This window comes from Arachis hypogaea, chromosome 3, assembly GCF_003086295.3.
Source record: "Arachis hypogaea cultivar Tifrunner chromosome 3, arahy.Tifrunner.gnm2.J5K5, whole genome shotgun sequence".
Lineage (NCBI taxonomy): Eukaryota > Viridiplantae > Streptophyta > Magnoliopsida > Fabales > Fabaceae > Arachis > Arachis hypogaea.
Window position 1 is genome coordinate 28642344 of NC_092038.1, and position 27369 is coordinate 28669712.

The 27369-nt window shown below is 38.0% G+C and overlaps 1 non-coding gene and 1 pseudogene across 1 annotated transcript; both read right to left on the reverse strand.

Moving 5' to 3' along the window:
• LOC140183355 (uncharacterized) overlaps window positions 1-27369 on the reverse strand; it is a 177511-nt pseudogene that overhangs the window by 49668 nt on the left and 100474 nt on the right.
• Window positions 13257-13364, reverse strand: LOC112792974 (small nucleolar RNA R71). The gene has a single exon (XR_003197690.1). It is a non-coding gene; the product is annotated as a small nucleolar RNA R71 (small nucleolar RNA).

Here is a 27369-nt window from a genome sequence, read left to right on the forward strand (position 1 = left end):
CTGAGGTATCACAAGTAATTCTTCAACCTTCTTCAATTAAGAGAATCCTTTGTGCATAGTTCTTTTCTTGCTTGGGGACAAACAAGATCTTAAGTTTGGTGTTGTGATGTATGAGCATCTTTAGTTGTTTTGTTTATTAATTCTTTGAATAAAGTTAGTGATTTCTTTGTTATAGTTAAAATTTTTTATGCTTTAATCAATGTTTCTTGGAGATGCTTTGAACTTTGGTATATGTAAAAAATTGTGAAAGATTTTAAACAAGAACAAGGATAAAGAGAGGCAAACAAGAGAAACACTGGAACAAGGATGGAGAGAGACAAATAGAGAAGCTCCTGGATAACATAGGGACCCATGCCTTCAACGTAGAACCCCCAAGTCCAATGCAGTAGCCTCTTGCGTTCAACACAGCTCCCTCCAAAGTCTAACGTAGCAACCTCTTGCATTCAACGCAGCCACACCATGCATTGAACGCAGCCCACCATACATCCAACATGCCCCTTTGAAGCACCTCTAGTGGTTGTCCATCATCCATGCACAACCCTCCATGCATTCAATGCAACTAAGACAGAGGCTCAAAGGATTCCAAACTAGGCCTTACATTCAACGCACTCTCCCTTGCATCTAACGCCACTTCATGGGCCAAGTCCCAAGGACATCACATTGTTTCACCAATCTCTCCAACTTCAAGTACTTGCTTTGTTGACCCAAGATCAAGTTGCAATACACCAAGTTTTGAATTTCAAATACAAGGAATATTACTAGGTAGTTAAGAATTATCAGAAAAGATTTTATTAAGATACGATTTGATTCTATTTTGATTCAGTTTGAATTTGAACTTTAAGTTTTGGTTTTAGGTTTTAAAATAGTCTAGGAAACTTGTCCACGGACAACACATCTTACACTACACTTTATAATTCTATTTTCTTTGTACCATGAGACTAATCTCCTTTGTTAAGGTTAGGAGCTCTATTTACCTTGATGGATTAATATTATTATTTTTCTACTTTTGATTAATACATTGATGTTCTATTCAAGAAGTGATGAGTTTTGTTCTTCATCCTAAGAGTTAGAGTGTATTGAAAAATAACTTTAATCTAAATAGAATTCCTCTATTATCTTGGAAGAGTTCATCTTTGGAATTAGGCTAGAAACTCTTTTTCATAATTCTTTGAGTGTGCGAGACTTATTTTGATAAGTGATATAAAATTAATTAGGTTGGCTCTTAAGAATTGTCTGGCTTTAAATAAGAAACTATGCTTAAACTCTTATCATAGTTAATTGATCAAGGAATTGACAGTTAATTAAGTTAAGGGAAATTAAATTACCAAGGGATTGGAGTTTGATTATTTAAGGTTTGCCATGAACACATCTTTGTATGATCAAAGTAGAAGCAAGGTGTGTTAATCCTAAAATTTAAATATCTCTGAAACCTTAATATTTTCATCATCATTGTTTTCATTCACTGCTTTGCTATTTATTTGTCTCTGTTTAGACGTTAGTCCTTATTCCTCTATTTTTTATTTGTCTAATTAGAAGTAATCAATTAATTATTGTTTCTTAGTCCATTAATCCTCGTGAGAATGATAACTCACTCATCGTGGTATTACTTGATATGATTCGGTGCACTTACCGAGTTAGAAAAAAAGTCCATCAAGCCAACTGGCTCGGAATTATCGATCGAAAGCTCACAATCAAGATCAACCTTGAAACAAAAAATTTAGAAGCTCAAAGAGGCTCTAGAAAATGATGTCTGGGAAATCAAATCTTTAGCTATAGGCTTGTGGTGCAACCGTATCAAGGAGAGGCTTGGTAATTAGATCCGGGATTATCGATTGAAATATCTCTCTCAATCAGAAATAAGAATTTAATTATTCAAGGATCAATCAAAAATTAAGAAGAGGGGTCTCTTAATATCATCTGGACTTGAGATTTTTAGGATTCTTCAAACCCAAGATTTCAAGATTTATTAAGAAGGAAAAGTCTGTTTATGATCACAAGGCTACTAAACCCTATTTGCTAAGATGGATATGAGCTTTAAAGAGATTCAATTCTTCCTCACTAAATCTAATTCTTTTCTTTTTTTGCTTGAGAACAAGTAAATTATTAAGTTTGGTGTTGTGATGCATCTTAAGAATAATTTCTACCTTGTTGGCGGTGGTTCCCACCTTTAAATTCTCTCTTTTCGACCAAACCAAGCTTGCTTAATGCCAACCAAGCCTCAAGAATTGCTCTACAACCACACCAAACACCAAAAACAAACAAGCAACTCTAATATTACCAAAATCACACATGTATCAACCTAGGGCTCATAGGAAATAGAGATTTGAAAGAAGAAAAAAGTCACCTTACTTTTTTTATTCGAATTTAGGATGGAACCCACTTGAAATCCATGCTAGAGTGCCCCTAAAGAACCAAAATCACAAGATTTTAACACCATATACCCCAAAAATGTGAAATAGGGAAGATTCAAAAATAGAGCATGGATAAGGATTTACTCACGACAATATTTAGATAGAATTGAAGAGGATGAGGAGAGCGATGCATGGTTGTAAATGGCTTGTTAATCAGAGCTACGGTTAGGAAGTTATGAGCAATTTTGTGAAGTGGTGAATAGTGCAACTAGGGTTCCTCTTCTCCTATCTTCTCTCTTCTTTGTGCTGAATGTGTGAAGGGTGGAAGGCTTATAAGCCTTGGGCTTAGGCCCAACATGGGCTCATTTGTGATTTTTGGGTCCGTTGGTTCTATCTTGAGCCAAAACCTTTTAGATAAATGTCCAGTTTTTGTTCTAAATATTTTTCTTGTCTTCCATAAAATAAATTTCAAATCTCAAAAATCTCATATTTTAATTTTAAAAAATCTGGAGTCTTATAGGTGCTACTAATGAGCAATAACTGAAGCTTACAGATACCGACAAGTACACCGGATCATTCAAGTAATACCACGGTGAGTGAATATCGTTTCCACGAGGATTAAAGAATTGAGCACACAAATATCGAGTTAAAATAAATAAAACTTGGAATGATGAGGGCAAAGTTGTGTCTTGCTTGGAATCTTAGAAGTTGAGTGGTTATGAGGTGGTAATGTTGATTAAAAGAGAATAATAATAGAGAGAGCATCAAGGGCTTTAGAGATGTTTAAGCCCTAGGAAAATCAAACCTTGTTTTCTTGTTCTAAAGCATGCAAAGATCTTTTCATGATGAATCTTAATTAACCGATTTTGAATGTCTTGGCTCTTCGGTTTCTCTTCAATTAACCAACTGTCAATGCCTTGGTCAATCAATTAATTGAAGAGGTTAAGTACAAATCCGATTCAGTTCCTCATAAGATCCAAAAGTAATCCTTAGGTCGGATTATATGTCGCGTATCTAAACTAGTCTTTTCCGATTGAATCTTATAAGAAAACACAATTTTCAAAAGTTGTTCTAATCTAAATTATATAGCACGTATTTGAAACAAGAATGATTGAAAATCATGTATGTGTCGCACACTTTAAAAATCATTATGTCTACTCGATTCAAAAATTCATGTGAAAGAGTTTTCAAGCATAATTTGAATGTTACTTCTGTCGAAGCAATAAACAAATTCAAAATGGGATTATCATACCTTTTGATACTACTAATTATTTAAGGATGAAGAACGAATAACTCAATCATGAAACAGATTAATACAATACTTTAAAATAAAAGAAAATATTGATTAATAATGCATAGAAACATAAACAGAGCTCTTAACCTTTTGACAAAAGGATTAGTTACTCATGGAGAATGAAAAACAATAATGAAAAGAAACTATACGGAGGAAATTTTGGATATCCTCTCTATGAATTTCCTTTACTTATTTATACCTAGAGTTTCTTCTAATTCAAATTAAAAAACTATATCTTATCTTAATCAGAATAATTAAGATAACTCCTAATAATTCAAATCCTAAAATTGAATTAAATCAAAACTAAATCATAGCATAATCTTCTTCAATTTTCAATTAGGAATCACATATTTGAGGTTGGACTTTGTTAAAATCATTATTGACATTGCAAGTGGGCTCACTAGTGTGTAACTAGAGCTTAATCTTGGGAATGGAATTTAAGCCAACAGTGGCGTTAAACCCACCTTTAACTGTTGGGCCAGGTGTTGCACGCCTCATTAGGATGTTGCACACCCTCTTCACTCAGCTTTAGGGCATGGCATGCCCTTCGCTAGGCATTACATGCCATGCCTTGTTTGCTTCCAGGCAGCTTGGATTCTTTTAGGGCATGGTACGCCCTCATCATGGCATTACATGCCGTCTTCAAAATACTCCAGGGCGTGGCACACCTTGCATGGCGTGGCAAGCCCTCCTTGCTTCTCTCCAGGGTACGTTGCACACCGTCCTTGCTGTGGCATGCCAGCTTTGCTTCTCCTCCAGGGAGTTGCACGCCTTCATCATGGCATGGCATGCCTTCCCTGCTTACTTCAGGAGCGTTGTATGCCCCTCTAGTGGCGTGGCACACCAGCTGTGCTGCATGGTTTGCATGACTTTAATCCTTACATACTTTGATTGCATTACTTTCCTTTTGATTATGCTTTCTTTGCTACTTGATTTTTCTCTTTTAATCCTGTATTTTCTTGAAAACACTTAGAAAATACCTTAATAGAAAATGATACTTAAAAATAATGAGATTAAAAGAAGAAACTATGATTAAATCTAAGAAAACAAGAAATTAAAGTAAGAAAAAATACTAAAGTAAGGTGACTTTTTTCCTCTTTCAAATCTCTATTTCCTATGAACCCTAGGTTGATACATGTGTGATTTTGGTAATATTAGAGTTGCTTGCTTGTTTTTGGTGTTTGGTGTGGTTGTAGAGCAATTCTTGAGGCTTGGTTGGTAATGAGCAAGCTTGGTTTGGTCGAAAAGAGAGAATTTAAAGGTTGGGAACCACCATCAATAAGGTAGGAATTTTTTTAAAACTATTTTATTACCGACAATTGTTATAAACTGATATTGATATAAAAATTATATTTTTGGTGATTATGTGAGTCTCATGAATTGGTATGTTTGATTGTGATTGTGAATGGATAATTGTTGATATGTTTGAATGATGAATTATTGAATTAGTATAAATGCTGTGATTTTGATTACCTTGTGACGAGCTATAAAATTGAGTTGGATAAGGTTTGATGTGAGAATTTGTGCCTAAGACCGTATTTAGGTAAGTTTTGGTGAGTTGACATTAAGACAATATTGGTTTGATGATATTGATAATGATTCAATGTTTGCCTTGCTTGGATTGGTGAATTGGTATGATTATTGATTGGAATTTAAACTTGTATGGAAAATGATAATTTAGATTAGATTTGGTTAGGTTTAAGTATTGGTATGAGTCATTGTGTGTGTGAGATGATGGTTGAAAATGGGATTGGAACGAGGAATGTATGAAATTAATTTTTGTGAGGTTTGGTTGTTGATGAATTGGAAGATAGTGTAAAGATAAAACTTGAGAATAAGGTGAAATTGGGTATTAATGATTTTGTAGATTGAAATGGATAGATACGTTTTGTGTGACCTATTTGGGGTAAGAAATTTGGCTATGTTGATTGTAACACCCTAACTTTTAGCACCTCATGATCGTACTAAAAGCCTAGGCGTCACGTACCTCTAAATCTTTTTATTCTATACTATCTTTATTTAATATTGAGCATTCGCGAGTACGAACTGATACTTTAATTAAGAAATCGAAAGGAGACTTTATTTTAAATCACCTAACCATAAATGTATATATTCACATAACTTTATATACATAGACTTATGTCAAAGAACCTCAATTACAAATCCTACCCCTTTAAAAACTAAAAACTAAAAACAGTAAACGATGAGAAAAAAATAAATTCTAATAACTCAGCTCGTGAATATAATCTGCTATGCTCCTGTAGCTCCGCACTAAACCTTTGCACCTGTAGCTGAAAAGGGTGAAAATAGAGGGTAAGAACTGGGGAGTTTTTAGTAGGGTCGGGGTTAGAAGTTAAATTCATTTTAATACCATAGCTGATAGCAACGGGAAATAGAATACATTTAGACTTAACAAATAAAGGACACAGAAATCAAGCAATCATATAGCACACCCACAATCACAAGAAACACACTCACAAACAAATATGTGCAAACAAGTATGATGCATGTCTATCCCTAGTGCAAGTAATGAACTCATTTGTCGGTTTCGACCCGCTCCCGACGTAACTGAGCAACCTTTGTCTGAGTTTAGTTTCCAGTGTCATAGCCTCTGTAAGCAACTTCTGTCTTACAGGTGCGACTCTCTTGAGTCGATGTATGCAAACATAACCTCTGTAAGCAACCTCTGTCTTACAGGTGAGGCTCTCTCTAACCAATGTCTGTATTGATAACCTCTGTAAGCAATCTCTATCTTACAGGTGCGACCATCCCCTGGATTGGCCGATGTATCTCTGGAAAGTAAATCTCGGTTGACTCACCACTATATCTCATCAATTTTCTCAAAATATCACATCACAATAGTTCCCAAAACCATTAAAGCAACCACAGCTGAGCTGTTCATCAGAGCCAAAACAATGAATCACAAGCAACAAAAATAATTCAACATAAACTCGTTCAAACTCAAATAATAATCAATCAAATCAACATTCACTCATCAAATTCACCTTTAATTATTATAAAGTTATCAAACCCTACCTTTGTAGAAAATCAAAATACTCAAAGTTCCGGAAAAACTTTCTAACTGAGCTGCCGAAGAAGAAAACGTCAAAAATTGTCTGTGCCTCCTAAAATTCTAATTGGCTGAACTCAAGGGGAAGAGGAGCTACGTCACTGTCAATTTTTACTGGACAAAAGTAACACCAACATGTAGAGAAAGATGATACAAACACTTTTACCGGATTAGATTTTTTATTGGAGTTACGGATCTTAAGAAATCGAATGCCGAAAGTTCATGGCCCATGAAGTTCCACACGGCCTTCTCTCTCCTTTTTTCTTTCTTCTTAGTTCGATTAAGGAGAGGAAATGAGACGTTGATGATGAGGATTAATGAATAAGGGGGGATTCAAACATTCAGTTTGCAGAACCGCTTTATCTCTCTCATGGAGAACTTTTCTCTCATTTGGAGTGTTTCCCCAAAATAAAGATTTTGTGCTTACCCGCTTATTTTCCACACTTTTGCGCAAAATTTTATCTCTAGCTTCTTTCTCTTATTATCACAATACTACATATGATCTACAAAGAGGAACAATTTGTTGAAGGCAAAGTTATTTCCATGGACCCAGAAGAGGATGATAGCTTTGCTCCAGAAAACCTGAATATGGTAGGGAAGATTTTTTTGGACAAAGAAGTTAGCTTCAGCACCTGCAAAGCAACTCTTCTGGGGATTTGGGGTCATCTGCAAGGTGTTGCCATCTCCAATGTCGGTAGGAATAAAGTTCTTATCAGCTTTAAGGATGTGCGGAAAGGGATCCAAATACGTAACAGAGGCCCCTGGAGTATTCGAGGGAATCTTCTTAATCAGCAGATATGGAATGGACGTGAGTCAGTCTATGAAGTAGATCATAGGTATATGGAATTATGGGTATAAATACATGGACTTCCACTTAATTATATAACAAGAAAAATAGCAGAGATTATTGGTAAGAAAATAGGAGCTGTAATGGAAACAGAAAATCCTAGATTAAACGATACACTACAGAGAACCTTCTTGAGGGTGATGATAACAATGAACATCACTAAACCTTTGCTAACTGGTTTCTGGTTAGCGACACAAAATCATCAAACTGTTTGGGTTGACTTCATGTATGAGAGGATCCAGGACAGTTACTACTTGAATTGTGGAAATCTGGGTCATACCAATGGCAATGGCTAGCTGGGACTACATGAAACCAAGGTATGGGCTGGGTTTGGGGGTTAGTCGAGCTAGGGCCATCTTAGCCATGGGAACGGAGCAGGATGACAAAGAAATGAACATGGAATGAACTAAGGCTAAGCAGGATTATAAGGGGAAACATGTAAGGATGGACTGTATGAAGGAACACTTGGCAGCAGAGAGTGGTACGGGCAGGGACTAGAAGCAAAGCTACAGAGAGACCTCAAAGCAAATTCTGAGCAACAGACGGGGTTAGGTAGGGAGAGCCAGTGATCTAGATAGCATGTTGAAGAGGTCTCAGAAAATTTACTAATCAAACATATGTCTTCAGATGGAAAAGCTTTGAAAAGGGGTGACAAATCTGCAAACATTAAAATTGACATTAGAAAAGGTAAAGATAAGCTCCAAGAGATAGGTGAAGTAAATTGTGCATTTAGGCCCAATGCCACACTTTGTATGGAGCAGGAGGATTCTGGACCTTGTAAGTTTCAGTCTTTTAAAGAGGGGTGTCAGGAGCATCTTCAAGTCGGGGAGAACATGAAGCGCTAACCTTTTGGTACCAAATCAAGGCTAAATGAGGGGCATTTTGATGAGCCAAAGCAGATGGAGGATTGTTTTGAGCGCCAACAAGTGCAGGAAGATGCTTGGGAGAATCCCAAAAAGTTAACAATCAGGAAAGAATTGGAGAAGATTTTTGGCAAGAAAGATTCCCAAATTAATCAACATGGCGGTATGGATTTCAACAAGCAATCAAAGAAGGAGACACGAATTGTAAAGCATGGTGCAGGTCAGTTGGGGAGCTACAGGGAAAAACCTAAAATGAAGAGGATCATTACTGCAGCTGGTAGAACCATGATTCAATGAATGGAGAATGGGGAGGAGTATTATGTTGAACTAGCTGAGGAAAAGCAAGATATAGAAGAGGAGCTTGCTGCTGTATCGGAGTAGAGGAACGAAAATTAACGTGTGCTAGAGCTGGCTTTTGACATGGGGTTGAATCTGAACTCTAAAAGGAAAAAGGGTACAAGCAGCCTACCAGTCTATGTAGACAAGATGGAAGATGACGAACAACTAATAATGGAAAAAATAGGTAAGAAGTTCAAAAATGAAGCTGGAATAGTTATGCCTGAGGAGGAGGGCCTTATCAAGCCCCACTAGTAGCCATGACTGTTGTCAGCTGGAACTGTCGTGGGATGGCGGCCCCTTTGACAGTGCCTGAACTAAGAAGTATTTGTAAATCTCTTAGGCCGTCCATTTTGTTTCTTATGGAGACTAAAGCTAGCAATCTTAGTTGTGTTAGGATTAGGAGAATGTTGGGCTTTGATAATATGTTTTGTGTGGAATCCCAGGGGTTGTCCGGGGGGCTGTGTCTTTTTTGGAAAAGTAATATAAATATTAATGTTTATGCGGTGTGAAAACTTTATTAAAGCTCATATCAGCAATGCTAATGATAAAGATTGGGAATGAATTTTTATTTATGGCCATCCCGATTACAAGAGAAGAAAGGAGTTATGGAAAGAGTTAACTTATGCAAATAATAATTTGGATGTACCAATGGCTTTTGTCGGAGACTTCAATGATGTAATTGCACAACATGAGAAAGTAGGATTGCATCCAAAACCGATTAGTCAGATCGAAGCTTTTAGGTGTTGATGAGCGGATAATTTATACGCTTTTTTGCATTGTTTTTAGTATGTTTTTAGTATGTTTTAGTTAGTTTTTATTATATTTTTATTTAAAATTCACTTTTCTGGACTTTACTATGAGTTTGTGTGTTTTTCTGTGATTTCAGGTATTTTCTGGCTGAAATTGAGGGACCTGAGCAAAAATCTAATTCAGAGGCTGAAAAAGACTGCAGATGCTGTTGGATTCTGACCTCCCTGCACTCAAAGTGGATTTTCTGGAGCTACAGAAGCCCAATCGGTGCGCTCTCAATTGCGTTGGAAAGTATCCATCCTGGGCTTTCCAGCAATATATAATAGTCCATACTTTGCCCGAGATTTGATGGCCCAAACCGGCGTTCCAAATCAGCTCAAGACTGCCCGGCGTTAAACACCGGAACTGGCACAAAAATGGAAGTTAAACGCCCAAACTGGCACAAAAGCTGGCGTTTAACTCCAAGAAAAGTCTCTACACATAGAAGCTTCAATGCTCAGCCCAAGCACACATCAAGTGGGCCCGGAAGTGTATTTTTATGTCATTTACTCATTTTTGTAAACCCTAAGCTACTAGTTCTCTATAAATAGGACCTTTTTGCTATTGTATTAGGAATCTTTTGATCAATTTAGATCTTAGGATATCTTTGAACGTCTAGTTCTTAGATCATGGGGGATGGCCTCTCGGCCATGCCTAGACCTTGTTCTTATGTATTTTCAACGATGGAGTTTCTACACACCATATATTAAGGTGTGGAGCTCTGCTGTACCTCGAGTATTAATGCAATTACTATTGTTCTTCTATTCAATTCAGCTTATTCTTGTTCTAAGATATTCATTTGCACCCAAGAACATGATGAATGTGATGATTATGTGATGCTCATCATCATTCTCACTTATGAACGCGTGCCTGACAACCACTTCCGTTCTACATACAAACAAGGCTTGAGTGGATATCTCTTGGATTCCTTAATTAGAATCTTCGTGGTATAAGCTAGAATTGATGGCGGCATTCTTGAGAATCCGGAAGGTCTAAACCTTGTCCGTGGTATTCTGAGTAGGATTCAAGGATTGAATGACTGTGACGAGCTTCAAACTCACGATTGTGGGGCATTAGTGACAGACGCAAAAGAATCACTGGATTCTATTCCGACATGATCGAGAACCGACAGATGAATAGTCGTGCTGTGACAGAGCGCGTTGAACATTTTCACTGAGAGGACGGGACTGTAGCCATTGACAACGGTGATGCCCAACATACAGCTTGCCATGGAAAGGAGTAAGAAGGATTGGATGAAGACAGTAGGAAAGCAGAGAGACGGAAGGGACAAAGCATCTCCATACGCTTATCTGAAATTCTCACCAATAAATTACATAAGTATCTCTATTTTTATTTTATGTTTTATTCATCTTTTAATTATCAATCCTCCATAACCATTTGAATCCGCCTGACTGAGATTTACAAGATGACCATAGCTTGCTTCATACCAACAATCTCCGTGGGATCGACCCTTACTCGCGTAAGGTTTATTACTTGGACGACCCAGTGCACTTGCTGGTTAGTTGTGAGAAGTTGTGATAAAGAGTTGAGATTGCAATTGAGCATACCATGTTGATGGCGCCATTGATGATCACAATTTTGTGCACCAAGTTTTTGGCGCCGTTGCCGGGGATTGTTTGAGTTTGGACAACTGACGGTTCATCTTGTTGCTTAGATTAGGTATTTTTCTTCAGAATTTTTAAGAATGAATTCTAGAGTTTCAAGGTGATGTTTTTATCATCACCAAAGCTGATTGATTTTCATCAATTTAGCTCTTGAATGTAATGTCCTGCTGAAGCTTAGCTAGCCATGTCTAATCTTTTTAGACTAAAGCTTTAGACTAACATTGCATGATTCCTGGAATTCTTATTAAAAATTTTGAATCTCTTTATTTTCTTTTCCATATAATTTTCGAAAAATCCAAAAAAATTACAAAGTCATAAAAATCAAAAATATTTTATGTTTCTTGTTTGAGTCTAGTGTCTCATTTTAAGTTTGGTATCAATTGCATGTTTTTGTTCTTCTTGCATTTTCGAATTCATTCATGTGTCTTCACTGATCTTCAAGTTGTTCTTGATGATTTACTTGCTCTGATCTTTAAATTCTCTTGTCTTGTGTGTTTTGTTGTTTCTCATATGCATTCTCAATTTATTAGTGTCAGTAGTATACAAACTTCTAGGTTTGGTGTCTTGCATGCATTGTTTATTTGATTTTAGTTGCATTTTGATTATTCCTCATCATTAAAAATTCAAAAAAAAAATTTTTAATTTGTGTCTTTTCTAGTCAATAATACAAAGAATTGAAGATTCAGAACATACAGCCGAGGAATCACATAGAAAAAGCTGGGCGTTCAAAACGCCAGTGAAGAAGGAAAATTGGCGTTTAAACGCCAGCCAGGGCACCTGGCTGGGCGTTTAACGCCCAAAAGGGTAGCATTTTGGGCGTTTAACGCCAGGATGGCACAAGAGGGAAGATTTTGTTTTTAATTCAAATTTTTTTAAGTTTCCATAATTTTTCAAAATCAAATCTTTTTCAAATCATATCTTTTCAATCATATATTTTCAAAATCAATTTCTTTCCATTTTAAAAAATACTTGCTAACAAATAATGATTTGATTCAACATTTCAAGTATGTTGCCTTTTCTGTTGAAAAAGGTTTAAGGTCTGAATCATATCTTTTAAATTTCTTGTTAGCCAAGTCATTAATTTTAAAAAATCAAATCTTTTTAAATTATTTTTCAATCATATCTTTTCAATCATATCTTTTTAAAACCATAACTTTTCAATTATATCTTCTCAGTCACATCCTTTTCAAAATAGTTTTCAAATCATATCTTTTTGATTTCTAATTTCAAAATCTTTTTCAAAAATCACTTTATTTCTTTCTCAATCTTAGTTTTCGAAAATCATCAATCAAATTTTAAAAATTTCTTCAAAATCTTTTAATTTATTTTCAAAAATTCTTCCCTTCTTCTCATATCCTTCTAATTAAGGACTAACACTCCTCCACTATCAACAATTCGAACTCTATCTCTCTTGATAAGTTTGAATTCTTCTTCTTCTACCTCCTCCTTCTATTCTTCTTTTCCTCTGACATCTCAAGGAATCTCTATACTGTGACATAGAGGATTCCATATTTTCTTGTTCTCTTCTCTTTCATATGAGCAGGAGCAAAGACAAAAGCATTCTTGTTGAGGCTGACCCTGAACCTGAAAGGACCTTGAAGCAAAAGCTAAGAGAAGCTAAAGCACTACTCTCTGTAGAGGACCTAACAGAAATCTTCAAACAAGAAGAAGACATGGCAGCCGAAAACAACAACAATGCCAACAATGCAAGGAAGGTGCTGGGTGACTTTACTGCACCTACTCCTGACTTCTAGGGGAGAAGCATCTCTATCCCTACCATTGGAGCAAACAATTTTGAGCTTAAGCCTCAATTAGTTTCTCTAATGCAACATAATTGCAAGTTCTATGGACTTCCATTGGAAGATCCTCATCAGTTTTTAGCTGAAATCTAGCATATCTGTGACACTGTCAAGACTAATGGGGTTGACCCTGAGGTCTACAAACTTATGCTATTCCCTTTTGCTGTAAAAGACAGAACTAGGATATGGTTGGACTCACAACCTAAAGAAAGCCTGAACTCTTGGGAAAAGCTAGTCAATGCCTTCTTGGCAAAGTTCTTTCCACCTCAAAAATTGAGTAAGCTTAGAGTGGAAGTCCAAACCTTCAGACAGAAGGAAGGTGAATCCCTCTATGAAGCTTGGGAAAGATACAAACAATTGATCAGAAAGTGTCCTTCTGACATGCTTTCTGAATGGAGCATCATAGGTATCTTATATGATGGTCTGTCAGAACTATCCAAGATGTCATTGGACAGCTCTGCTGGAGGATCTCTTCATCTAAAGAAGACGCCTGCAGAAGCTCAAGAACTCATTGAAATGGTTGCAAATAACCAATTCATGTACACTTCTGAAAGGAACCCTGTGAACAATGGGACGAATCAGAAGAAAGGAGTTCTTGAGATTGATACTCTGAATGCCATATTGGCTCAGAACAAAATATTGACTCAGCAAGTCAATATGATTTCTCAAAGTCTGCCTGGAATGCAAGCTGCACCAGGCAGTACTAAGGACGCTTCATCTGAAGAAGAAGCTTATGATCCTGAGAACCCATCAATGGAAGAGGTGAATCACATGGGAGAACCCTATGAAAACACCTATAATCCTTCATGGAGAAATCATCCAAATCTCTCATGGAAGGATCAACAGAGACCTCAACAAGGTTTCAACAACAATAATGGTGGAAGAAACAGGTTTCGCAATGGCAAGCCTTTTCCATCATCTCCTCAGCAACAGACAGAGAATTCTAAGCAGAGCCACTCTGACTTAGCAACCATGGTCTCTGATATAATAAAAACCACTCAAAGTTTCATGACTGAAACAAGGTCCTCCATTAGAAACTTGGAGGCACAAGTAGGTCAGCTGAGTAAGACAATTACTGAACTCCCTCATAGTACTCTTCCAAGCAATACAGAAGAGAATCCAAAACGAGATTGTAAGGCCATCAACATGGCCGAATTTGGAGAGGAGAAAGAGGCAGTGATCGCCACTGAGGAAGACCTCAATGGACGTCCACTGGCCTCCAATGAGTTCCCTAATGAGGAACCATGGGAATCTGAGGCTCACACTGAGACCATAGAGATTCCATTGGATTTACTTCTGCCATTCATGAGCTCTGATGAGTATTCTTCCTCTGAAGAGGACGAAGATGTCACTGAAGAGCAAGTTGCTAAGTACCTTGGAGCAATCATGAAACTAAATGACAAGTTATTTGGTAATGAGACTTGGGAGGATGAAACTCCTTTGCTCACCAAAGAACTGGATGACTTGACTAGGCAGAGATTACCTCAAAAGAGACAGGACCCTGGGAAGTTCTCAATACCTTGTACAATAGGCACCATGACCTTCAAGAAGGCTCTGTGTAACCTAGGGTCAAGTATAAACCTCATGCCTCTCTCTGTAATGGAGAAGCTAGAGATCTTTGAGGTACAAGCTACAAGAATCTCACTAGAGATGGCAGACAATTCAAAAAAACAAGCTTATGGGCTTGTAGAGGATGTTCTGGTAAAGATTGAAGACCATTACATCCCTGCTGATTTCATAGTCCTAGAGACTGGGAAGTGCATGGATGAATCCATCATCCTTGGCAGACCCTTCCTAGCCACAGTAAAGGCTGTGATTGATGTTGACAGAGGAGAATTGATCATTCAAGTGAATGAAGAATCCTTTGTGTTTAAGGCTCAAGGATATCCCTCTATAACTATGGAGAGGAAGCATGAAGAGCTTCTCTCAAAACAGAGTCAAACAGAGCCCCCACAATCAAACTCTAAATTTGGTGTTGGGAGGCCACAACCAAATTCTAAGTTTGGTGTTGAACCCCCACATTCAAACTCTAAGTTTGGTGTTGGTAGGTTCCAACATTGCTCTGAGTATCTGTGAGGCTCCATGAGAGCCACTGTCAAGCTACTGACATTAAAGAAGCACTTGTTGGGAGGCAACCCAATGTTATATTTATCTATTTTCCTTTTGTTATTTTATGTTTTCTGTAGGTTGATGATCATGTGAAGTCACAAAATCAATTGAAAAAACAAAAACAGAATGAAAAACAGAAAGAAAAACAGCACACCCTGGAGGAAAATTTGCTGGTATTTAAACGCTAATAAAGACAGCAAAATGGGCGTTTAACGCCCAGTCTGGTACCATTCTGGGCGTTTAACACCAGAACAGGGCACCAGACTGGCGTTTAACGCCAGAAATGGGCAAGAAGCTGGCATTAAAAGCCAGAAAGGGGCAGCAGCCCGACGTTTAACACCAGGATTGGCAGAAAGGATGTTTTTGCACGCCACTTGGTGCAGGGATGAGTTATCCTTGACATCTCAGGATCTGTGGACCCCACAGGATCCCCACCTACCCCACCTATCTCTCTCTCTTCTTCACCCACTCACCAATCACCTCAATACCTCTTCCCCAAAAACCCCTCACCTATTAAATCCCACTATTCTCTTCACCACTCACATCCATTCTTCATAAAACCCCACCTACCCCACCATCCAAATTCAAACCACTTTCCCTCCCAAACCCACCCATAATGGCTGAACCATACCCCCTCTCCACTCCTATATAAACCCATCTTCACTCTTTCATTTTCGGACAACCTAAACACTACTTCTCCCCCTTGCCCGAACCACAAAGCCCCCTACATCTCCTCTATTTTCTTCTTCTTCTACTCTCTTCTTTCTTCTTTTGCTCGAGGACGAGAAAATCTTCTAAGTTTGGTGTGGTAAAAGCGTTGCTTTTTATTTTTCCATAACCATTTATGGCACCTAAGGCCGGAGAAACCTCTAGAAAGAGGAAAGGGAAGGCAAAAGCTTCCACCTTCGAGTCATGGGAGATGGAGAGATTCATTTCAAGGGTGCATCAAGACCACTTCTATGAAGTTGTGGCCATGAAGAAGGTGATCCCCGAGGTCCCTTTCAAACTCAAAAAGAGTGAATATCCGGAGATCTGACATGAGATCCAAAGAAGAGGTTGGGAAGTTCTTACCAACCCCATTCAACAAGTCGGAATCTTAATGGTTCAAGAGTTCTATGCCAATGCATGGATCACCAAGAACCATGATCAAAGTGTGAACCCGGACCCAAAGAATTGGCTTACAATGGTTCGGGGAAAATGCTTAGATTTTAGTCTGGAAAATGTAAGGTTAGCATTCAACTTGCCCATGATGCAAGGAGATGAACATCCTTACACTAGAAGGGTCAACTTTGATCAAAGGTTGAACCAAGTCCTCATAGACATTTATGAAGAGGGCGCTCAATGGAAGAGAGATTCAAGAGGGAAGCCGGTTCAACTGAGAAGGCATGACCTCAAGCCCGTGGCTAGGGGATGGTTGGAGTTTATCCAACGCTCAATCCTTCCCACTAGCAATCGGTCCGAAGTTACTATAGACCGGGCTATCATGATTCATAGCATCATGATAGGAGAGGAAGTAGAAGTTCATGATGTTATATCCCAAGAACTTTATAAGGTGGCGGACAAGTCCTCTACCTTGGCAAGGATAGCCTTCCCTCATCTCATTTGTCACCTCTGTAATTCAGTTGGAATTAACATAGAGGGAGACATCCTCGTTGATGAGGACAAGCCCATCACTAAGAAGAGGATGGAGCAAACAAGAGATCCCACTCATGGACATGAGAAAATTCCTCATCATGAAATCCCTGAGATGCCTCAAGGGATGCACTTTCCTCCACAAAACTATTGGGAGCAAATCAACACCTCCCTAGGAGAATTGAGTTCCAACATGGGACAACCAAGGGTGGAGCACCAAGAACATTTCATCCTCCTCCATAAAATTAAAGAAGATCAAAGAATCATGAGAGAGGAGCAACAAAGGCAAGGAAGAGACATTGAGGAGCTCAAGCACTCCATAAGATCTTCAAGAGGAAGAACAAGCCGCCATCACTAAGGTGGACCCGTTCTTTAATCTCCTTGTTCTTTATTTTTCTATTTTTCGAATTTTTATGCTTATGTTTATCTATGTTTGTGTCTTATTACATGATCATTAGTGTCTTAGTGTCTATGCCTTAAAGTTATGAATGTCCTATGAATCCATCACCTTTCTTAAATGAAAAATGTTCTTAATTGAAAAAGAGAAGAATTGCATGAATTTCGAATTTTATAACAGATTAATTATTTTGATGTGGTGGCAATAATTTTGACTTCTGAATGTATGCTTGAACAGTGCATATGTCTTTTGAATTTGTTGTTCATGAATGTTAAAATTGTTGGCTCTTGAAAGAATGATGGAAAAGGAGAAATGTTACTAAGGATCTGAAAAATCATCAAATTGATTCTTGAAGCAAGAAAAAGCAGTGAATTCAAAAAAAAAAAGAGAAAAAAAGAGCAAGCAGAAAAAGCCAATAGCCCTTTAAACCAAAAGGCAAGGGTAAAAATAAAAAGGATCCAAGGCTTTGAGCATTAGTGGATAGGAGGGCCTACAGGAATAACATCCTGGCCTAAGCGGCTAAACCAAGTTGTCCCTAACCATGTGCTTGTGGCGTGAAGGTGTCAAGTGAAAACTTGAGACTGAGCGGTTAAAGTCGTGATCCGAAGCAAAAAGAGTGTGCTTAAGAACCCTGGACACCTCTAATTGGGGACTCTAGCAAAGCTGAGTCACAATCTGAAAAGGTTCACCCAGTTATGTGTCTGTGGCATAGATGTATCCGGTAGTAATACTGGAAAACAAAGTGCTTTGGACCACGGCCAAGACTCATGAAGTAGCTGTGTTCAAGCATCAACATACTTAACTAGGAGAATCAATAACACCATCTGGATTCTCAGTTCCTATAGAAGCCAATCATTTTGAACTTCAAAGGATAAAGTGAGATGCCAAAACTATTCGGAGGCAAAAAGCTAAAAGCCCCGCTCATCTAATTAATACTGATCTTCATAGATATTTTTGGAATTCATTGTATATTCTCTTCTTTTTATCCTATTTTATTTTCAGTTGCTTGGGGACAAGCAACAATTTAAGTTTGGTGTTGTGATGAGCGGATAATTTATACGCTTTTTTTCATTGTTTTTAGTATGTTTTAGTTAGTTTTTATTATATTTTTATTAGTTTTTATTTAAAATTCACTTTTCTGGACTTTACTATGAGTTTGTGTATTTTTCTGTGATTTCAGGTATTTTCTGGCTGAAATTGAGGGACCTGAGCAAAAATCTTATTCAGAGGCTGAAAAGGACTGCAGATGCTATTGGATTCTGACCTCCCTGCACTCGAAGTGAATTTTCTGAAGCTACAGAAGCTCAATTGGCGCGCTCTTAATTGCGTTGGAAAGTAGACATCTTGGGCTTTCCAGCAATATATAATAGTCCATACTTTACCCGAGATTTGATGGCCCAAACTGGCGTTCCAAATCAGCTCAAGATTGCCCGGCGTTAAACGCCGGAATTGGCACAAAAATGAGAGTTAAACGCCCAAACTGGCACAAAAGCTGGCGTTTAACTCCAAGAAAAGTCTCTACACATAGAAGCTTCAATGCTCAGCCCAAGCACACACCAAGTGGGCCCGAAAGTGGATTTTTATGTCATTTACTCATTTTTGTAAACCCTAAGCTACTAGTTCTCTATAAATAGGACCTTTTTGCTATTGTATTAGGAATCTTTTGATCAATTTAGATCTTAGGATCATCTTTGAATGTCTAGTTCTTAGATCAAGGGGGCTGGCCTCTCGGCCATGCCTAGACCTTGTTCTTATGTATTTTCAACGGTGGAGATTCTACACACCATAGATTAAGGTGTGGAGCTCTGCTGTACCTCGATTATTAATGCAATTACTATTGTTCTTCTATTCAATTCAGCTTATTCTTGTTCTAAGATATTCATTTGCACCCAAGAACATAATGAATGTGATGATTATGTGACGCTCATCATCATTCTCACTTATGAACGCGTGCCTGACAACCACTTCCGTTCTACATGCAAACAAGGCTTGAGTGGATATCTCTTGGATTCCTTAATCAGAATCTTCGTGGTATAAGCTAGAATTGATGGCGGCATTCTTGAGAATCCGGAAGGTCTAAACCTTGTCTGTGGTATTCTGAGTAGGATTCAAGGATTGAATGACTGTGACGAGCTACAAACTCGCGATTGTGGGGTGTTAGTGACAGACGCAAAAGAATCACTGGATTCTATTCCGACATGATCGAGAACCGACAGATGAATAGCCGTGCTGTGACAGAGCTCGTTGAACATTTTCACTGAGAGGACGGGACTGTAGCCATTGACAACGGTGATGCCCAACATACAGCTTGCCATGGAAAGGAGTAAGAAGGATTGGATGAAGACAGTAGGAAAGCAAAGAGACTGAAGGGACAAAGCATCTCCATACGCTTATCTGAAATTCTCACCAATGAATTACATAAGTATCTCTATCTTTATTTTATGTTTTATTCATCTTTTAATTATCAATCCTCCATAACCATTTGAATCCGCCTGACTGAGATTTACAAGATGACCATAGCTTGCTTCATACCAACAATCTCCGTGGGATCGACCCTTACTCGCGTAAGGTTTATTACTTGGACGACCCAGTGCACTTGCTGGTTAGTTGTGCGAAGTTGTGATAAAGAGTTGAGATTGCAATTGAGCGTACCATGTTGATGGCGCCATTGATGATCACAATTTTGTGCACCAGGTGTTTTGTAGATAACAATGCTCTCATGGACTTGGAGCTACAAGGGACAAAATACACATGGTTTAGTAACCCAAGAAATGGATTTGTTACTAAAGAAAGGATAGATAGACTTGCTAATTGGGAATGAAGAAGAGCTTTCTAACATGCCACTCTTTCAGCCTTACCAGCTATTAGCTATGATCATACGCCTTTAGTTCTCAATGTTAAACCCAAGGGAATAAGGTGCAGATGCTTTAAATTTGAGGCTTTTTGGGCTAACCATGCTTATTGTAGTAATGTCATAAAGAGAGGATGAAACAGTGTTTGTAATAGTACAGTTGATCGTTGGACTAATTTAACTCGAAGGATGAATAATTGTAAGCAGGATTTGATCAAATAGAGTAAGGTTAACTTTAAGAGGGCAGATGTCAAAATACAAAAACTAATGCATAACCTTAAACAAGCAGAGGAAGGAGAATACTCGGATAGACAGCAACAGGAAATTAATACAATGAAAATGCAGATTACTAGATTATAGAAACAAGAGGAAAAGTATTGGGGTCAAAGATCTAGAGTGAAATGGCTGAAATTTGGTGACAAGAATACTGCCTTTTTCCATGCTTCTACCATTGAACGGAGTGACAGGAATGGGATTGAGAGATTGAAGGATACCAGTGAAGAATGGGTGTGTGGGGAGAATGATATACTTAAGCTGGCAGTACTTCATTTTCAAAATCTTTTTAAAGCTTTAGATAACCTTGCTATGTCTGAATGCATTAACAAAATTCCTATTAGAGTGACTAATGATATGAATCAAGAGCTTATGAAAGAGGTCTCTGATCAGGAAATCAAAGAAGCTACGTTTATGAAAGAGGTCTCTAAGGTGTTGGTTATTAGGCTTAAAAGATTAATAGATACGATTATATCACTTATCCAGAGTGCTTTTGTGGGGGGACGCCTTATTCAGGATAACATGGTAATAGTGCAGGAAATATTTCATGCTTTAAATAAAAAAGGACAGCATGCTTCTAGGAACTTAGCCGTTAATATTGATATAAACAAAGCCTATGACAGGGTTGAATGGTCATTCCTAGAAGCAACTCTGAAAGCTTTTGGGTTTAATCCGCATTGGGTTAAGTTGATTATGAGTTGTGCCTCACATGTCACTTATAGAATTAAGATCAATGGTATTTTGTCGAGAAATTTTGTGCCACAGAGGAGATTAAGGCAGGGAGACCCCCTATCGCCATACCTGTTTATCATAGCAGCTTAAGTTTTTACTATCCTTATGGATAAGGCTAAAGAAGAAGGTAGAATCTCTAGTGTCAGAATTGCCCCTACTGCTCCAGCCATTTCTCGTCTCCTCTTTATGGATGACTGCATTATTTTCTCGAAGGATAGTGAGGAGGAGATTTATCAACTCATAACTATTTTAAATATGTATACGGAAGTCTCAGGGCAATGAATAAATGTTGACAAGTCTGGGATTACGTTCGGCAACCAGATTCTGATCAGAAATATAGTAGAAATAGAGGAGATCTTAGGGTTGCCTGCTTGGGATAAATCAGGTAAGTATCTTGGTCTTCCAGCTCAGTGGGGCAGATCTAAGAATAAAGCTCTGAGCTGGATTGAGGAGCGAGTGTCTGATAAGCTTCGAGGTTGGAAAGAAAAACTCCTTAGTCAGTCTGGGAGGGAAATTCCTATCAAATCGGTTATTCAAGCGATACCTGCCTATTCTATGAATGTTGTTCTCTTTCCTAAAGGTTTTTTGTCACCGTCTTAGTCAGAAAGTGGCTAAATTTTGGTGGGCCTCCACTGGTAAGGATAGGGGTATCTATTGGAGGAGTTGGGATAAAATTTGTGCTAGCAAAAGGGATGGAGGAATTGGTTTTAAGGATTTTTATAGTCAAAATATAGCATACTTGACAAAACAGACATGGAGAATTTTTGAATGCCCTAATGCAGTGTGGGTTCAGGTGCTTAAGGCTGTGTATTTTCCGAATGAGGATTTTAAAGTAACCAAGGCAGGAAGGGGAGCATCTTGGATCTGGAAAAGTATTGTACATGGTAAGGATTTCATTTTGAGGAATGGGAGATGGTCGATTGGGAATGGAGAGAAAGTGAGAATCCTGGAAGATAACTGAATTTTTAACATCCAGAGGAGTCCTCAAGTTACGAATAATGACGTCACTTTTGTAAAGGAGCTAATTACTCAATGACAGGGGTGGAATATAAACGAGTTAAGGAAACATTTTGATGGAGATACTATAAGGAAGATCATTAGAACCCCGGTAAGTGTTATTGTTAGAGAAGACAAGTTTTGTTGGCCTCTTAAAATAGATGGGAAATATACTATAAAGGCAAGATATCATGTTGCCAGGAAAGAGCAAAGTATTGATAATAACAATAGCCCTTCAACTAATGATGACTTCAAGGACTTATGGAGGGACATTTGGAAATTAAAAGTGCCTCAAAAGATAAGATCTTTTCTATGGCGGGCCTCATATAACATATTACCGGTCTTTCAAAACCTTTATAATAAAAAATTTTCTAATACTCCTATTTGTGCTATTTGTTCGCAGGAACCCGAGTCCACTGAGCATGCACTGCTGCTTTGCCCTTGGACAAGGGCTGTGTGGTTTGGAGCTCAAATTCAGTGCTGTCCTACACCTCAAACGGTCTCATCTTTTGAAAAATGGATAATGGAGCTTTTTAAAAATATGAAGGTGTGTATCAGCAGAGTTGGTTTTTTGGCATGGGAGGTGTGGAAAGCAAGAAATCAAGCAGTGCATCAGAGGTCTAAATCTAGTCCTTTAATGGTAATCTACAGGGCTAAACAGATGGAAATGGAATTTGCAGAAATGGCAGAAGAACTGGCTAATTGTTCCGTTAATGATAGAAGGACAGTTAGAAGGGTTACCTGGAGACCGCGCACTGCCAGGATGGGTTAAGTGCAATATTGATGCAGCGTTCCTTGAAGTGCTTTCTGTAGGAGCAACAACAGCAGTATTCAGAGACCACGCTGGAAACCTCCTCACAGCCTCTAACTCTAAAATAGCGGCCACCTCGTCTTTAGCTGCGGAAGCCTTAGCAGTTAGGGAAGCTCTAATAATAGCAAAAAACTTTCAACTGGAAAGAGTTATCTTTGAATCTGACAGTGGGATTTTCATCCAAGCTCTAAAATCAAAGGCAACAATTGCAGATATTCAAGTTATTTTAGATGACATTTTGGATTTAGCACGAAATATTTCAAATTGTGGGTTTACCTGGGTTCCTAGAGAAGGGAATGCCTTAGCGCATGAAGTAGCCAAGCTTACAGCCAACGGTTCTCTGCATCAGAATTGGCTCAGGTGCAAGCCACAAATCATCACGAGCATTTTGAAAAAAGAGAAGTACATGTCACTGCAATTGGCAAAGAGATCATGAGCATGTAATTTGTTTTGAACTGGCTGTGAATCAATTAAATCAGGAGAAAACTTACTTCGTTTGCAGGTTGAAAGTTCGAAGGTAATTTGGAAATGGATTTTGGCACCTCCATTATGGGAAGATGGTGGAATAGCAACTTTGCTGTTTTAATGCTTTCCTTGTTTGGATTTGGGTTATTTTGGTGTCCCTAGGGGAGGAGCAGCGGCACTCGAAAGAGTATGGGAAGGCATGGTGGATCCATAGCTTTTTAAAGGAAGGAAGGGTGAATTTCTTATTGGACAATAGATTGGAGTCTTCTCAATGATGAAATTGAAGATTGCTGTAGGGTTCGAGACCTGTTCCTTACTGTTGGGTAGATTGGGTCCTGAAGCTGTCCTTGATTCGATTTGGGTTGCCCAGGTCTTCCAGAAGAGTCTCAATCCATCCCAAATTCTGTCTGTCATGAGGCAGTGGGTCCGCATGCATCTTAAGGTATTGCGGCCACAAAGCTAGTTGTTTTAGGTGTGGGTCAGCTACGGTTACAGCATCGGCAATCTATGGTGGTTGCAACTTGAGCTGCTCAGCGCTGGGGGTGCTGACGAAGACGTCCTGGTTGTGGCTTCGGAAGGTAGGACTCCGCCGAAGGCTACATCGTCAATGAACAGCTTTAATGATGAGCGAGTGGATACTGCTACACCGATGTGGGCACATCAAGTTCTTGCTGGCGAGTTCGAAGATCTTCGATGCCAAGCACAACGTCTTTCATTGGATAGTTGCTGTTAGGAGGGAGCTCTACTCTTGGATAACATGCAGAGCAGTTGCAGGGTTGTATTTTTGTTGGGCTGGACGTGGAGCTTCTTTTCGGGTCTGGGCCTCTTCGGTCTGGACCCCTGACCAAAAAAAAAGGGAGGGGCTTATGTGTCATAATATTTATCAAGGGAATGGATATATATACATATGTGTCATTGTTATACTAATGCATAGGCATATAATAATAATAATAATAATAATAATAATAATAATAAGTAATTTCTAATAATAGTAGTAGTAGTAACAATAATAATAATAGTAGTAGTAGAAATAATAATAATACTTATTAAAGTAATTTCTAATAAATAGTTTAAATTAATAAAATAAATTATAATTAATTTAAACTTTAATAATTATAAATTAATTTAATTATTTTTAGTAAATTAATTTTTAAAAACAAGAGGCTCCAATTTATAAAATAAATTATAACTTATTTATATTTATATTTTTAAAAATGTGGGTCGTTACATTGATCTTGAAAGAGGTAAAATGAAAGTTTTGTGAAAAGAGTCTTATGCAGAATTTTGGGTAAAAATGAGTTTTTAACCAACTTTGACGGGCTAGGCACTTGGAGTTTGGATTTAGGTGAAATTTATATTGAATTAAAATCGGGGAAGAGATCTTTAAAATAGTCCAAGAATGGGTGAAAAATTAATTTTGTACCAAAATTATAAGTTTTGAAAAATTAGGGTTTAGAACTAAATTCTGCAAAAGTTGCAGAAAGTTAGGTCCTGCGTACGCACGACCCATGCGTACGCATGACATTCTTTACAGAACTGAACTTTTTTGTGCGCATCCTGTGTGTACGCACAAAAGTGGATTCGTGTGTACGCATGAGGCATGTGTATGCACGATTGTCCTGTTTTTCAGAAAATGCTTATTTTAACTGTTTTAGCCTATCCAACTAGCTTTTTAACCTTTGTAACCTTCGTATGAACTCTGATAAACTGTTTTAAGACTTTATATGCATTGAGATTGAATTTTAATGAATTAAACTGAATTTTCTATATGGAACTTGTTAAAGATGATGTTGAAGATGTTGTGGGGATGGTGGTTTTTTGCCCACGGTGAGGACGGTAGTTTTGTTCCACTCATAGAATTTATGAATTTGATGAATTGATAATGAATTGAGGTTAATAAGTTTAATAACTCATGATATTACTGAAAGACATTGATATTGACTAATTGTGGCCTAAATGGATGGATTGGCAAGATTTGAGTAGAATCCTGCTTACGTATTAATTGGATATATGTTTTCAGCAAGGACGGAGGATTGTCCCGCTTGGGCATTTATGATTAATAAGGTTTGATTGTAATCTTGATTATACTTGGTTATGATTATGTTAATGATGAATTTGATGATAGAATGATATTATGATTGATGTTGTGAGGACAGTGGTTTTGTCCTGCTCACGGATAAGCAAGTTGATGATGGAGGATTTACTCTCTTATAGTGGTATGAATGTGGAAAATTTGGAAAGGCACTCTCATTTGTATGATTTTTTCCACATCTCTTTCTGGTTGCTAGGTGAAAAATTACCCTCCTTTAATGTGGAAAGGCACACTCCTTCAAAATTCCTTCAGGAGAAGGTGGAAAGGCACATTCCTTCGATGTGAAAAGGCACATTCCTTCGATGTGGAAAGGCAAACTCCTTTGTTTGTATTCCTCCTAGGGATTCATAAACTAGAAACCATGTCTGTGTTAGCTACTAGATGTGCCAGATTCTGGTGATTTAACCGACACGTGAGCTCACAGCCAGTAAGACAGGCATGCATCATATTGCATTTGTTTGCATTTGCTTGGGTTTGCATAATTACTTGGCTTGCCTAATTGATATCCTGTTAATTGCTAATTGTATTATTTGTCATACTTGCTCTGTTTGTGTGATTGTCTGCTTGTTTGTTTGATTGCTTGAGTTCGTGATTTGTTGGTTCGGAGTGTGGTAGCATGTAAGTGATTATATATGGGGTCGAAGGCTGAGATTTAATTATTTTGGGCTGGAGGGCGTGACTAGTTGGGCCGGAGGCCTTAATTTTCTAAGTTGTTAAAAGTTAATATGCACTTTGACTTGTGGTGGGTTGTGTGTTGACTAATTTTGCTTGGGTCGGAGACCATGATTAATTATGTGATAGTAGAGGTGTACATGGGTTAGGTAAAACCGGGTTTGTCCTAACCCAGATCTGGCCCTAAATATACAATGGGTCTATTTTTTAGACCATAATTTGACCCTAGACCCGATGAAACCTAAATATTTTCGGGCTACAATTATACCGGATCCAAATCGGGTGAAAATCGGACCTTTAAAGCTTTAACAATAATTTATAAAGAAACTTATTTATGATGCACTTATTTATAAAGAAGAAACTTGTACCCGAGAAGTTAATATCCATCTTTGAACTTGAATTTATCTATAAATTCTAATTTGATACTTCTTTGATCTATTCTCTAATTCAAAAGTATGATTAAAAATAAAACAATAAGCTTATAATTAATATAACATAATAATAGAATTAATTTAAAACATATATACATTTTTTAGTTCCCTTAGGGTGCACATAGGACGGGTGAAGCCAGGTTTGCCTTGACCCAAACCCGACCCTAAATAATGGATGGGTCTATTTTTAAAACCCATACCCGGCCATAGACCCGGTGAAATTACACCAAATGGCCATGCACCCCTATATAATGGGGCAGAGGCCGCGATTGATTTGTGTTAAAGTTCAGTAGAGTGTTACAAGTCAAACTGGTTCAACATAAACTTAATGAACCTATGCTTGGAATAAGTTGGTCATTCATACAGTTTAAGTAGCTTTTAAGATTTTATAATGGAAATATGAAATTTGGGTTTTGAATAAGGGATTGTTGGTTTTTGAAAGGATTCATAAGAGGTGGAAGCAATTGCCTTCTCTTTCCTCTTTCTTGAGGTTTCTCTGGCCTTAGGTACCATAAATGGTTATGGAAAAACAAAAAAGCATGCTTTTACCACACCAAACTTAGAATATTGCTCGCCCTCGAGCAAAAGAAGAAAGAATAGAAGAAGAAGAAGAAGATATGGGGAAGAGGGAGAGATGTGATTGGTGAAGAAGAGAAAAGGTGAGTTGGGGTAGGTAGGGATCTTGTGGGGTCCACAGATCCTGAGATAATCCTGTGGGGTCTACAGATCCTGAGGTGTCAAGGATTTACATCCCTGCACCAATGAGGCGAGTAAAATTCCCTATGCATGCAATCCTGGCGTTTAACGCCAGATTGATACTTGTTACTGGTGTTAAATGCCAGCTTTATGCTTGTTCTGGGCGTTCAACGCCCATCTACAACCTGTTTCTGGCATTGAATGCAAGCTTTCCTCAGTGTGCAATCCTGGCGTT